Source organism: Heterocephalus glaber, unplaced genomic scaffold, assembly GCF_053883595.1.
Source record: "Heterocephalus glaber isolate CG9 unplaced genomic scaffold, H.glaber_assembly_v1.0 deba00001666, whole genome shotgun sequence".
Lineage (NCBI taxonomy): Eukaryota > Metazoa > Chordata > Mammalia > Rodentia > Bathyergidae > Heterocephalus > Heterocephalus glaber.
Genome location: NW_028258406.1, coordinates 21,952,443 through 21,968,481, shown reverse-complemented (window position 1 = coordinate 21,968,481; position 16,039 = coordinate 21,952,443). Strand labels below are relative to the sequence as shown.

At 39.9% G+C, this 16,039-nt stretch overlaps 1 long non-coding RNA gene across 1 annotated transcript in view; it reads left to right on the top strand.

Annotated features, from left to right (window-relative positions):
• The first annotated feature begins 5,250 nt into the window (after nt 1-5,250).
• The window catches only part of LOC147822286 (uncharacterized), a 40,657-nt gene continuing 29,868 nt past the window's right edge, over nt 5,251-16,039 (top strand). The window contains exon 1 of the long non-coding RNA XR_015445895.1: nt 5,251-5,584. This is a non-coding gene — a long non-coding RNA (uncharacterized LOC147822286). The remainder of the gene's footprint in view (nt 5,585-16,039) is intronic.

Genomic DNA, 16,039 nt, shown 5'->3' with positions numbered 1-16,039 from the left:
CCTACAGTACCACCCACCCAGACTGCTTTACTACACTGGGATCCTCTCAAAAGGCAAACTGGGAGTTGAACGTCCTGCTTATGTCCCATATGGATGTGTGGTCTTGGCAAGGCTCCACTCAGATCTGAACCAAACCAACAGGAAAAGAAGTACATCCTACTCGTTTGTTTTATATTCAGCCAGCTTATAGCTGTGCCATGCTTATTACAAATAATAATATTAATAATAACTGATAGTTTTATACCATGCTATAAAGGACTTTATATGTTCTCATTCTCAGCCTTCCAACAATCTTACTAGGTGGCTGTTATTATATTTCAACAATAGAGAAGATGAGTGAGGTTTAGAGAGCTCAGTGGCCCATTTACATCAGAAACCAACAGGGCCGTGACTCCAATTCTGCTCTTCTGCATGGTCTATAAAATATCAAGAATATATATGTACGTTAAAATATTGATATATGAGCCAGGTGTGGTTGTGCACAGCTGTAATCCCAGCACTTGGGAGGCTGAGGCAAGAAGATTGCTTCAAGTTCCAGGCCAGCTTGGGCTACATAGTGAGTTCAAGGCCATCCTGAACTGCATAGAGATCCTGTCTCAACAAACCAAAAAAACATTTTTTTTCTTAAATTCTTTTATTGGTACATGTTAGGTATACAATACATTTACATTTATCTTTGGGTGCTTGTACCTGTACATGATGTATCTCGGTTCTTAATTTTTCCCCATTAGCTGTGTGCCCTTCACCCCTAAACCCTCCCCTATTCCAAAAAAAATTGACATATGACTTATTCATCACCAAGAATTCCAGAATTCTTGTGATGTAAATTAATTTCATAAGAAACAACACTTTCACAGAGAGGAGAATTATGCAAAAGAAAGTTCCTACCACAGAACTGTACCCTTCCAAGGAACAGAGAATATCTACTAGCTAGAAATTAATTCCAGGAAAGAAAAGCAAAGCAAAAAGTGTTTTCAATGACTATGCCAAAGACACCTAGTAATTTTTACTAAGTGGTCTAACTCTGGAATAATACAGGACTGATGCGACACAGGCTCCATTGAAAGTCACTTCTTATAGAAGTCTTCAAGCAAGGCCCCGGGTTCAGCGGGGTTTTCTTCAGACAAAGACCCAAGATACAAAGCCATCCTCTTGTTTTTCATCTCTTTCTCCTACAGCGAGGCACAAGTACAGTGCACAGATGGGCTTGGTACCATTAGAGTGGGAATGTGCATACGCATGTGCATCTGGAGGTAGCAGGCCCCAGGCAAGCATCATTTGTGAAAGCCTCAATCCCCACTTCCAGAGTCCTGCAGCTGCTGTAACTTCCCACAGGAACTTTCAGCCTTCAGCAATCAGATCTGGATGCCCGAGGCTGCCCACAACCCAAGCCCCACCATGGCCCACCTTGGATAAGCTGCTTACTCACAGTCTCTTGAATCAGAATGTTCAGTTTTATTCCTCAGCTCTCTCTCTGTGGATCTCCAGCACTATGTGCTCCCTCTAAAAAAAAAAGTGGAGCAGAATCTGCTTTGAATCACAGGACAGAACAGGGAGGAAACTGGCAATTGTTGTCTCTGCAGGCGATGTCTCTACCACTCAGTCCAAATTCCTGGAGCTCAGAGGTCCTGGGAGCTAGGGAGCCAAGAGAAACAGCCCAGCCCAGGCAGCAAAGCCCAGACTGGGAACAGAGTGGGGTCCTGGGGATGGAGCCAGCCACACCTGTCAAGTCTTCTTAGGGTTGTGGCCTGGTTGTACCAGCAAGGAGCCCCTTGTCTAGCCCAGTGTAACTTTGAGGAATTTCACTGATAACTCTGTGTCTGGGCTTTTGCTGGGTACCAGGTACCTAATGCTTCTCCCCTCCTTCTGTATAGAAAACAGTAAATCTGTCTTTGGGCATGAACTGAAACTTATAACAAATAAAATTCTGCAAAAGATGTAAGGCATGGTACAATCAGTTTGGAGCAGGGTGTCTTGCTTTTTTATTATTAATAAAAGTGAATTCATTCATCTACTTATTTGTAATATAATCACCATTAAGCATCTTTTGCAGATACAAGAGTTAATAAGTTCAATGACTCAATTTGAGAGAGAGACCCTGTTGTCAATAAGTAGATGCCTGGTTTTGAAAAGTATGAATAGGTTTTGTCAAAAATTTGTCCTTGTGACCAATTTAGAATTATGTACATTTCTATTAAGGTCTTAGGTATTTCATTAAGTTCAAAATAGATGGTAGGTTTTATGTGCTAAAGATTAAAGAAAAGAAGAAGGTATTTGGAAACAAATGCAATTCTTACTAATTAGGCACCCATTAATGTTAATGCTTGCAAATTGATGAACTATATTTTTACCTGACAACTAGGCAGGCCCCTATAATCAGTAGCAGTTCACATTAAAGCAGAGTTCTATTGCTGACACCCAAGCCTGGGATAGTTTATAGGTCTTAAGATAGTTACGGTTAAGGTTGTTACACATGACATACCCTCAAATCTTAAATTTAAGTGTAAGTTCATTACTGCATCCCTTGGACTCAAGGTAATAGTATGATAGGGCAATAAATTTTTTTAACTTATTCTATAGCACCCAGAGAAGATATGTCATCCATCCAGCCAGCCATCCATCCATCCGTCCATCCGTCCATCCATCCATTCATCCACACACCCACCCACCCACCCATCCATCCATTGAACAAATAGCCTGCTATAAGATTGCCTGATTGCCTGCTTGGTTCTCAGGCTCTGGGGATCTGGCAATGAATCAGCAATTTGGGCTCACTTTTCATGGGACTTAAAATTTTGTTCCTTGAGTCCATACTTTAGATGTTTATGACATTAAGAAGAAAGAGTCATAGTAACTTACAAGGGCTATCTGGAAACATTGTGAGGCCTATTTGGCTGGAATTATTTGAGCAGAATCTGGTTCACAATTTAACAGTTACAGGGTTGAAAAGATGTTTATAAAACAATTTCCCAAATTAGAAAAAGATTGGGTTTTGTGACTTCTGTGATCATTCTTTCCTAAGAATGTAGCTTTCTAGATTGCTTTGAAAAAACTTTTTAAAGAAACAATGCCAGGGAAACAACATACAAGAGATATCTCTTATATAGGTTAAACATTTCAAAGTGTGAATAAATGAAAGAAGATGAATAGCAACTGGTTTTTCTTTTGTGTGTTCAGCTGTGAACCTGGAGAAGTCATTGGGGTCTCTGATCATTTAAGCAGAGACTACCAGGTTTGTTTCTATGTTGGTCGGATGGGTATTGATTGGTTAACTTCTTTTTGTTTGTTTGTTTTGGGGGACAGGGTCTCACTATGTAGCCCAGGCTGGCCTTAAACTCAAGGTGATCCTCCTGCCTCAGCTCCCAAGTGCTAGGATTACAGGTATGCACCACCATGCCCAGCAATATTGGTTAACCTCTAAGGGAGGCTCCACTCAGATATTTATTTATGACTCTAACAACAAACACACTGAACATTACTGAACACTTGCTATGCTCTAGGTACTCTGTTAGATACTTCCTAGTCACTGTTTCAGTGAATCCTCACAACAATCCTATGAAGAATGTATATTATTCCCATTCCTTAAATAAAGAAACTAAGGCTAAAGAACTTAAAAAATTGCCTCAGATCCTGCCAGGAGGAACTGGGGTTGAAACATAGGTCCACCTTGACTCCAAGGCTTATACTCTTCATCACAGTTGCAGTGGGGCCTGTCACCATCAAGGTTCCAGGTCTCTTGAAATCTCCTGTGGTGAAGGAATTCTAGGGGTTTTGGTGACTAGTCCAGACTCTTGTGACTCATAATGTGTGTCCAACTCTGACTTCATTTATTTGGGATGCTGTGATGAATCACCTCTAGACATATAGTGATGAGGTACAGTGTCTTCTTATTTATGATACTTAATTTTTCACTGTTTGATTTCTTATGGCATAAGCAAATCACTTTTAAACCCAGAGGTCTACCAAACTAATGTATGGATAGAAGTATTGCATTTTAATTCAGTTGGAACATAATCAGCATACAGGTTTCTCCTATTTTTTGTGTGGGATGCTTGTCTGGTTTTCTGAGCTTATACAAAAAGAGTTCCTATGCGTAGCTCTGCTTTGAGGAGCTCATCATGGAAAGATAGCACATAAACTGAATGAGAATGGAGACCACAGCAGGAAGTCCCAGGCATGGCCGGACTAAGCACAGAGCAACACAAAGGAGCCCAGTGTATGTTGTCACAGAGTTTGACAAATCTGCTAAGTTTTGCAGGGGAATTGTGCTGTTGGGTCTCTACCTCTTTCAGGGAGAGGTGGTTGGAGAAGGGTACCTCTGCATTTTTTGCTGTTACAACTGACAGCTATGACATGGCCCTCAAGTTCTTCATAGGTGCTCAGTGCATGGGGTCAAAAATGAACTGTGGAGACTCTCTGCTTTTCAACACTGTTTGGTATGGTGTAGTGTAGAAGGCATATAGGCCTGGCTTCAAATAACTGTGTCTTACTAACTGTAGACCTTGGGCAAGTCACTGAGCTGTTTTGAGGTTTATTTACCTCTTTTGCAAAATGGGTTTATAACACTTCCCCCATCTGTGAAGATGTGATGAGATAGTCTCTATAAAACATTTAGCATGGTACTAATAGTAAGAAAGGCTTAAAATGTCAGATTCTTTGGATTGTGAGCCTGTGTTGTCAGTTTTCTGTTACTATGACAAAATATCTGAGACCATCAATTCAAAAGAGAAAAGATTTACTTTGGGTCATGGTTTCATAGGATTCCAAAATTGGCACCAATGAAGGTCAGTTGACCCCATTGCTTTGGGGGCTGTGGTGAGGCAGAACATGGCAGAAGGCCATGGTAGAGCAACTTGTTCACTTCAGGGCATCAAGAAAGAGAGAGGGAGAGGCAGGCATTCCTGTGTCCTCTTCAAGAGCACACCCCAGTGACCTAACTTTGTCCAACTAGGTCCCACTTGTTAAAAGGTTCCATGACCTCCCAGTAGTGCCATGGGCTAGGAACCACACCTTCAACACATGGGCTTTTGGGGGACATTTTAGGTCCAAACTATGGCATCTACCCCCATCTTAACTTCAGAAAGCAACACTGAGGTCACTTTTGTGTGCATTAGGAAGGTCCTTAAAACCACTATGTAACTAAGAGGTTGGCATGTGAATCTCAAAATCACCTTTGTCTTGGCAAAAAAAAAGTTGGAACCTTTAACAGAGATGTTTGAATTTGAATTCCAAGCTAATTTTTAATTTAACTTATAAAAAGTAAGTTCACTGTTGTTATCTTGGGTGCAAAGTTAATCTTTCTCCTCAGTTCATGCCACATCATCAGAGGCCCTGCAAAGCCTTCTCATGTTTCCTCTGAGGAATGTACTTTGAAAAACACCTATTGCAGATCTGCTCACACCCTACCGAGGTCACCAGTCATGCGGAACACACGCCGAATCAGCCTGCTGCAAACAGATAGGTCTGTGCACGCCCTACGGAGGTCCTAAGTCACGCGGAAGACACGAAATCACCCCGCTGCAGACAGGCAGCCACCTGATTCCACAATACAAAGACGCAGAGGACACCAGACCACCAGACCAAGGTACTGATTCCCACTGTTCCCGGCCCAGAGGTAGGGGCTTCTGAGCCATCGTCCCACTGCTCCTGGTCCAGAGGAAGGGGTTTCCTGGCCACCATCCCTCCTGCTGCTCCCAGCCCAGAGGAAAGGGCTTTTGGGCCACCTTCTGTCCCGTTGCTCCTGGCCAAGAGGAAGGGGCTTCCGGGCCACCATCCCTCCCACCGCTCCTGGCACAGAGGGAAGGGCTTCTAAGCCACCATCCCACCGCTCCTGGTCCAGAGGAAGGGCTTTCCTGGCCACCATCCCTCCTGCTGCTCCCAGCCCACAGGAAAGGGCTTTTGGGTCACCATCCCTACCGCTGCTCCCGGCCCCTGTCCCACCTCACCCAGCTCAGAGGAGGTAATCCGTGCAGGTGCTAACAGCACCCCGCCCCAGTCGAAATGAGAAAACAAGTAAATAAGTTTCAAAACCAGACTTCCAGATCACCTACAGCAACCCCAAAGGGAAATGAGATGGAACACTCTGATACTCAACCACCTGGACCCACTGAACTGGCAACAAAAGGGGATCTGGAAAAAATGAAATCAGAAATAGTTTCTCAGATAACAGGAGAAATTGTGCCCCTAGTGCAAGACATGATTAATAAATCTAGAGAGGAGCTGAGGAACATGATGGAATCCCAAGGTAGGAAACAAATGGAATCCATAAAACAGATGCAAACAGATTTCTAGAAGATCAAAAACTCCATTGAAAGTCTACACAGCAGAATGAGCCAATGTGAGGACAGAATTTCAGATATAGAAGATAAGATTGCAATTAGTGACCAGGAAAAGAAAAATTGCTTCAAAATTATAAGGGAACATGAGAAATCAATCCAGCAGCTGCTAGGTGATGCAACAAAGAATAACATAAGACTGATTGGGCTCAATGAAGAAACAGGAGAGAGTGCAGATGACATAAAAAATTTCTTCACAGAAATAATGGCAGAACACTTCCCAAGCAGGGGAAAAGAGCTTGACATACAGATAAGTGAGCCATATAGGACTCCAAATAGCCTTGATCAAAAAAAACTCTACACATAGGCATATAATTGTTAAGATTCCAGAAACACAACAGAAGAACAAAGTTCTACAAGCAGTCAGAGAAAAGAAATAAATCACACACAAAGGAAAGCCCATCAGAATCACAGCAGACTTCTCAACACAAACCATCAAGGCAAGAAGAGCTTGGAGTGACATATTCCAAGCCTTAAAGGAAAACAGCCTCCAACCCAGATTGATGTACCCTGCAAAACTATCTTTCAAAATGGATGGAGAAATAAGATACTTTCATGACAAAGAGCACTTTAGGAACTTCGTGAATACCAAACCAGCACTCCAAGGAATTTTACACAATATCCTAGGAACAGACATTGAGGATCACAACCCCAGGAGGCAAAGCCTAATGTACCCATCTGGCATGACAAGAAATTAAATGGAAAGGGGGAGAACCCAACAAAAAGAAAAAGTCATGGCAATGACAAGTCAATACGTTTCAGTTATAACCATCAATGTTAATGGTCTCAATTCACCAATCAAAAGAAATAGACTGGCAGAATGGGTCAAGAAGCAAAATCCAACATTATGCTGCATACAAGAAACACACTTAATTCAAAATGAAACTCATAGACTGAAAGTTAAAGGGTGGAAAACAATACTGCATGTGGCAGGAACCTGAAAAAAAGCAGGAGTAGCTATCCTCTTGGCAGATCAAGTAGATTTCAAACCAACACTGATGAAGAGAGATGAAGAAGGACACTACATCCTCGTAAAGGGAAGAATCCAAGAGGAAGAGATGACAATCATAAATATCTATGCACCAAACACTAGTGCACCCAACTATATAAAACAAATACTAATGGACATGAAAAGTCATATATGCACTAATACAATTGTAGTGGGGGACCTCAACACCCGACTGTCACAAATAGATAGATCAACTAGACTAAAAATAAGTAATGAAATACTAGAACTCAATCGAACTCTTGAACAAATGAACTTAACAGATGTTTCCGGAGTGTTCCACCCCACAAAATCAGAATACACATTCTTTTCAGCTGCACATGGGTCATTCTCCAAATAGACCACATACTCACACATAGAACATGTTTAAGTAAGTGCAAAGGAATTGAAGTTATCCCCTGTATATTATCAGACCATAGTGGGATGAAATTGGAGATCCAGAGCAAAAGAAACTCAAAAAATTTCAAAACACGTGGAAATTGAACAACACACTTCTGAATAACCAGTGGGTCACAGAGGAAATTAAAGAAGAAATCAGACAGTTCCTTCAATTAAATGATAGTGACAATACCACATATCAGAATCTATGGGACACAATGAAAGCAGTCTTATGAGGGAAATTCATAGCAGTGAATACACATATTAGGAAAACAGAATGAGCCCAATTAAATAACCTGATGCTGAACCTCAAGCTTCTAGAAAAAGAAGAGCAGGACAAACCCAGAGCTCATACAAGGGAAGAAATTATAAAGATCAGAGGAGAAATCAATGCAATGGAGACTAAGAGAATGATACAAAAAAAAATCAATGAAGCCAAGAGTTGGTTCTTTGAAAGAATCAACAAAATTGACAAACCTTTAGCCAATCTTGTCAGAAAAAGGAAAGAAAAGGCCCAAATCCATGCAATTAGGAATGAAAAGGATGAAACTACAACAGACTCAGCAGAAATCCAGAGGATCATCAATACCTACTTCCAGAACCTATACGCCAATAAGATGGACAACACAGAAGAAATGGACAGATTCCTAGATACATATGAATTACCAAAGTTGAACGAAGAAGACCTAAAAATTCTGAACAACCCAATATCAACCAATGAAATTGAAAATGTAATTAAAAACTTAGCAACTTGTCAGGTAAAAGGGCCGAAGACCAAGACCAGACCAGACCACAACAAGCCTTTATTAGGGAAATAGATCTGCCGGGCTGTCTCTGAACAAAGGAGAGACAAAAGCAATATGGCTGGGGCAGGGAGAGTCTTTTATAAAGACTGGGGTGGGGTTTGTAGGGGCTGAGGCGGGGTTGACTGAGGTAGTGACTAGGGAATGGAGGAGCCGGTGATGTCACTAGGTGGTAGGAGGTGAGCGAGTATTAGGTTACTCTCTAGGTGGGAACAGGGGCATGCTGGGAAGAAGGGTTTGTTCTTTGGTGGGAGCAACCATCTTGGCATGACGTCACACAGGGGAAGGGGCAAGGTACCGTAGGAAGAGGGCAGCTACTATACATAATAGCTGCTGAGGTGGTGGGAGACCTATCACAACTAAGAAAAGCCCAGGCCCTGATGGCTTCACTGCTGAATTCTATAAGACATTTAGAGAGGAACTGCTGCCACTACTGTTTAAACTCCTCAATGAAATTGAAAGGGAAGCAATACTCCCAAATTCATTCCTGGAAGCAAGCATCACCTTGATCTCCAAAGCAGAGAAAGACCCAACTGAAAAAGAGAACTATAGGCCAACCTCACTAATGAACATAGATGCAAAAATCCTTAATAAGATACTGGCAAACAGAATGCAGAAGATCATCAAGAAGATCATACAGCTTGATCAAGTGGGATTCATCCCAGGGATGCAGGGATGGTTCAATATATGCAAATCAGTTATGTAATACACTGTATCAATAGAGTCAAGGACAAAAACCATATGATTATCTCCATAGATGCAGAAAAAGCATTTGACAAAATCCAACATGCATTTATGATAAAAACCCTACAAAAAATTGGAATAGATGGTGTCTACCTCAAACGAATAGAAGCCATCTATGAAAAACCAACAGCCAATATCATACTAAATGGTCAAAAACTGAAATCCTTCACACTAAAATCAGGAACAAGACAAGGATGTCCACTATCACCACTCTTGTTCAATAGTTCTGGAAACATTAGCCACTGATCAGACAAGAGAAAGAAATAAAAGGAATAAAGATAGGAAATGAAGAAGTCAAATTGTCATTATTTGCAGATGACATGATACTCTATATAGAAGACTCCAAGAACTCCACCAAAAGTCTTCTAGACTTAATAACCAAATTCAGTCAAGTAGCTGGTTACAAGCTCAACACACAAAAATCAATAGCTTTCCTCTATACCAATGACAGACTCACTGAGAGAGAAATAGGGCAAATAATTCCTTTCACAATAGCATCCAAAAAACTGAAATACCTAGGAATCATGCTAACGAAAGAAATCAAAGACCTCTTCTCTGAAAACTATGACACTCTGAAAAGAGAGATTGAAGATGGTATCAGAAAATGGACAGATATCCCCTGCTCCTGGGTAGGAAGGATTAATATAGTGAAAATGGCCATACTTTCAAAACTGCTATAGAGATTTAATGCAATTCCAATTGAGATCCCAGCAGCATACTTCATAGACCTCAAAAAAACAATCCAAAAATTCATTTGGAGCAAGAAGAGACCCAAAATAGCAAAAACAATTCTAGGTAACAGAGACATGGCAGGGGGTATCACAATCCCCAACCTGCAACTATACTACAAAGCTACTGTGATAAAAACAGCATGGTACTAGCAAAGAAACAGACTTGAGGACCAGTGGAACAGATTAGAAGATGCAGAAACAATGCCAGATACACTCAGCCACCTCATCTTTGACAAAGGAGCCAAACACTGTCACTGGAGGAAAGACAGCCTCTTCAATAAATGGTGCTGGAAAAATTGGGCTTCAACTTGCCAAAGACTAAAACTAGACCTATATCTCTCACCATGCACTAAACTAAAATCAAAATGGATTAAAGATCTAAATATTCAAATAGAAACTCTGAACCAGTTGGAACAGAGGTTAGGTAGAACCCTTGAAGACATTGGGGTAGGAAAAGATTTTATGAATAAAACCTCAGTTGCCCGTGAACCAGCACAAACAATCAACAAATGGGATCTCTTCTTATTAAAAAGCTTGTGCACAGCAAGAGAAACCACCAGCAGTGTGAAGAGACAACCCACAATGTGGGAAAAAAGCTTCACCTGCTCTTCCTCAGACAAAGGTATACTATCTCGAATCTATAAAGAACTTAAAAAGATCAGACCTCCGAAATTTAAAGACCCAATCCAAAAATGGACATCTGAAATGAACAGACATTTCTCAGACAAAGAAGTAGAAATAGCAAATAAATACATGAAAAAATGTTCAACATCACTGGTCATTCGAGAGATGCAAATGAAAACAACCCTGAGATTCCACTTCACTCCAGAAAGAATGGCTGCTATCATGAAATCAACTAATAACAAATGCTGGCGGGGCTGTGGGGAAAGAGGAACCCTCCTCCACTGCTGGTGGAAGTGTAGACTGGTGCAAGCACTGTGGAAATCAGTATGGAGATACCTCAAAGAACTAGGACTGGAAGTCCCATTTGACCTAGCTGTTCCCCTGCTGGGTATCTTCCCCAAAGAATTAAAAGAATCATACCACAGTGATATATGTGCACCCATGTTCATAGCAGCGCAGTTTGTGATAGCTACAACTTGGAAACAGCCCAAATGCCCATCAACTGGAGACTGGATAAAGAAAATGTGTTTTTTTTATAAAATGGAGTACTACTCAGCCATCAAAAATGAGAAATTAGAGACATTTATAGCTAAGTGGATGCACATTGAGGCGATACTCTTAAGTGAAATAAATAGGACACAGATGCTCTTATTTCATTCTTTTTTTTAAATTTAATTTTATCGGTACCTTTTAGGTATACAATATAAGGACATTCATCATTGGAAATTTGAATGTTTACATAATCTCTCTTGGTTCTTCCCCTGCCATCCCTTCAACCCCTCCATCCCTCCCTATTTACAAAGACTTTGTTTCTATTTTTTCATTTTCTCACATTAATTCCATTCCCTTCTTTCCTTTCCCCTCTGCCTCCCACTTCCCCTTCCACTTTGCCCCTTTTCTTCCTATTTCACATTATCTATTATACCTTTTAGTCCTTATTTACACTTTCAGTTTCTCACACTAGAGAAACTATTTGGTATTTACGCATGTGTGTCCTATTTATTTCACTTAAGAGTATCCCCTCAATGTGCATCCATTTAGCTATAAATGTCTCTAATTTCTCATTTTTATGGCTGAGTAGTACTCCAATTTAAAAAGAAACCACATTTTCTTTATCCAGTTTCCAGTTGATGGGCATTTGGGCTTTGTCCAAGTTTTAGCTATTACAAACTGTGCTACTATGAACATGAGTGCACATATATTACTGTGGTATGATTCTTTTAATTCTTTGGGGAAAATACCCAGCAGGGGAACAGCTAGGTCAAATGGGACTTCCAGTCCTAGTTCTTTGAGGTATCTCCATACTGATTTCCACAGTGATTGCACCAGTCTACATTCCCACAGTGTTCCACTTTCCCCACAGCACAACCAGCATTTGTTATTGGTTGATTTCATGATAGCAGCCATTCTGTCTGGAGTGAGATGGAATCTCAGTGTTGTTTTCATTTGCATCTCTCGAATGAGCAGTGATGTTGAACATTTTTTCATATGTTTACTTGCTATTTCTACTTCTTTGTCTGAGAAATGTCTCTTTATTTTAGATGCCTATTTTTGGATTGGGTCTTTAAATTTGGGAGGTTTGATTTTTTTAAGTTCCTTATAGATTCTAGATGGTAGACCTTTGTCTGAGGGACCCCACTGGTGAAAATTTTTTCCCACGTTGTGGGATGTCTCTTCACAATGCTGATGGTTTCTCTTGCTGTGCAGAAGCTTTTTAGTAAGAAGAGATCCCACTTGTTGATTGTGCTAGTTCACGGGCAACTGAGGTTTTGTTCATAAAGTCTTTTCCTACCCCAATGTCTTCAAGAGTTCTACCTAACCTCTGTTCTAGCCGGTTCAGTGTTTCTGTTTTAATATTTAGACCTTTAATCCATTTCAATTTTAGTTTAGTGCATGGTGAGAGGTATAGATCTAGTTTTAGTCTTTGGCAAGCTGAAAACCAATTTCTCTGGCATCATTTATTAAAGAGGCTATCTTTCCTCCAGTGAGGGTGTTTGGCTCCTTTGTCAAAGATGAGGTGGCTGAGTGTATCTGGCATTGTTTCTGCATCTTCTAATCTGTTCCACTGGTCCTCAGGTCTGTTTCTTTGCCAGTACCATGATGTTTTTATCACAGTAGCTTTGTAGTATAGTTGCAGGTTGGGGATTGTGATACCCCCTGCCATGTCTCTGTTACCTAGAATTGCTTTTGCTATTCTGGGTCTCTTCTTCTTCCAAATGAACGTTTGGATTGTTTTCTCAAGGTCCATGAAGTATGGCGCTGGGATTTCCATTGGGATTGCATTGAATCTGTAAAGCAGTTTTGGAAGTATGGTTATTTTCACTATATTAATCCTTCCTACCCAGGAGCAGGGGATATCTGTCCATTTTCTGATACCATCTTCAATCTCTCTTTTCAGAGTGTCATAGTTTTCAGAGAAGAGGTCTTTGATTTCTTTCATTAGCATGACTCCTAGGTATTTCAGTTTTTTGGATGCTATTGTGAAAGGAATTGTTTGCCCTATTCCTCAGTGAGCCTGTTCGTGTAGAGAAAACCTATTGATTTTTGTGTGTTGAGCTTGTAACCAGCTACTTGACTGAATTTGGTTATTAAGTCTAGAAGACTTTTGGTGGAGTCTTGGAGTCATCTATAGAGAGTATCATGTCATCTGCAAATAATGACAATTTGACTTCTTCATTTCCTATCTTTATTCTTTTTATTTCTTTCTCTTGTCTAATTGCTGTGGCTAATGTTTCCAAAACTATATTGAATGGGAGTGGTGATGGTGGACATCCTTGTCTTGTTCCTGATTTTAGTGTGAAGGATTTCAGTTTTTGACTATTTAGTATGATATTGGCTGTTGGTTTTTCATAAATAGCTTTTATCAGATTGAGGTAGACACTGTCTATTCCAAATTTTTGTAGGTTTTTTTTTTTTTCATGACTGGGTGTTGAATTTTGTCTAATACTTTATCTGCATCAATTGAGATGATCTTATGGTTTTTGTCCTTGGCTCTATTGATGTAGTGTATTACATTGATTGATTTGCATATGTTAAACCATCCCTGCAACCCTGGGATGAATCCCACTTGGTCAGGGTGTGTGATTTTCTTGATGATCTTCTGAATTCCATTTGCCAGTGTGTTAGTAAGGAATTTTGCATCTATATTCATTAGTGAGATTGGCCTATAGTTCTCTTTTTCATTTGGGTCTTTCTCTGCTTTGGGGATCAAGGTGATGCTTGTTTCCAGGAATGAATTTGGGAGTATTGCCTCCCTTTCAATTTCAATGAAGAGTTTAAACAGTAGTGTCAGTAGTTCCTCTCTAAATGTCTTATAGAATTCAGCAGTGAAGCCATCAGGATCTGGGCTTTTCTTAGTTGGTAAGTTTTTAATTATGTTTTCAATTTTGTCAATTGATGTTGGGTTGTTTAGAATATTTTGGTGTTCTTCATTCAACTTTAGTAATTCATATGTGTCAGGAATCTGTCCACTTCTTCTGTGGTTTCCATCTTATTGGCGTACAGGGTCTGGAAGTAGGTATTGATGATCCTCTTGATTTCTGCTGGGTCTGTTGTAATTTCACCCTTTTCATTCATAATTGCATGGATTTGGGCCATTTCTTTCCTTTTTCTGACAAGGTTGGCTAAGGGTTTGCCAATTTTGTTTGTTCTTTCAAAGAACCAACTCTTGGCTTCATTGATTTTTTGTATTGTTTTCTTAGTCTCCATTGCATTTGTTTCTGCCCTGGTCTTTATAATTTCCTCCCTTGTATGAGCTTTGGGTTTTTCCTGTTCTTTTCTTTCTAGAAGCTTGAGGTTCAGCATCAGGTTGTTTAGTTGGGCTCAGTCTGTTTTCCTAATATGGTTATTCACTGGTATGAAGTTCCCTTGTAAGACTGCATTCATTGTGTCCCATAGATTCGGATATGTTGTATTGTCATTGTTATTTAATTGAAGGAACTGTCTGATTTCTTCTTTAATTTCCTCTGTGACCCATTGGTTATTCAGAAATGTGTTGTTCAATTTCCATGCATTTATGAAATTTTTGTGGTTTCTTTTGCTATTGATCTCCAATTTCATCACACTATGGTCTGATAATATACAGGGGATCCTTTACACTTACTTAAACATGTTCTATGAGTGAGTATGTGGTCTGTTTTGGAGAATGACCCGTGTGTAGCTTAAAAGAATGTGTATTCTGATTTTGTGGGGTGGAACAGTCTGTAAACATCTATTTAGTTCATTTGTTTAAGAGTGTGATTGAGTTCTAGTATTTTGTTTATTTTTGTCTAGTTGATCTATTTGTGACAGTGGGGTATTGAGGTCCCCCACTACCATTGTATTAGTGCTTATTTGATTTTTCATGTCCGTAAGTATTTGTTTTATATAGTTGGGGGCAATAGTGTTTGGTGCATATATATTTATGATTGTCATCTCTTCCTCTTGGATTATTCCCTTTGTATAGTGTCCTTCATTGTCTCTCTTAATCAGTGTGGGTTTGAAATTCACTTGGTCTGCAAGGAGGATAGCTACTCCTGCTTTTTTTTGGGTTCCCTTTGTATGGAGTATTGTTTTCCACCCTTTAAATTCAGTCTATGAGTTTCTTTTTGAATTAAGTGTGTTTTTTGTATGTAGCATATTGTTGGATCTAGCTTCTTGACACATTCTGCCAGTCTATTTGTTTTGATTGGTGAGTTGAGACCATTAACATTGATGGTTATAACTGATACATATTGAGTTATCATTGTCATGACTTTTTTTTGTTTTGTTTTATCCTCCCCCTTTGCTTTTAATTTATTGTCGTGCTCAGTGGATTCATTCTGCTGGGCTTCCTGGGGTTGTGATCCTCATTGTCTTTTCCTAGGATTTTGTCTGAAATTTTTTGGAGTGCTGGTTTGGTATTCAAGAAGTTCCTAAGGTGCCCTTTGTCGTGAAAGTATCTTATTTCACCATCAACTTTGAAGGATAGTTTTGCAGGGTACATCAATCTGGGTTGGAGTTTGTTTTCCTTTAGCCCTTGAAACACATTACTCCAAGTTCTTCTTGCCTTGAGGGTTTTCACTGAGAAGTCTGCTGTGATTCTGATGGGCTTTCCTTTATATGTGATTTGTTTCTTTTCTCTCATTGCTTGTAGAATTTTGTTCTTCTGTTGGGTTTCTGGAATCTTAACAATTATATGCCAATGTGTAGATTTTTTTTGATCAAGGCTAGTTGGAGTCCTATATGCCTCACTTATCTGTATGTCAAATTCTTTTCCCCTGCTTGGGAAGTTTTCTGCCATCACTTCTGTGAACAGTTTTTTTATGTCATCTGCACTCTCTCCTGTTTCTTCATTGACTCCAATCAGTCTTATGCTATTTTTCTTTGCATCATCTAGCAGCTGCTGGATTGATTCCTCATGGTCCCTTAAAATTTTAAGGAATTTTTTCTTTTCCTGGT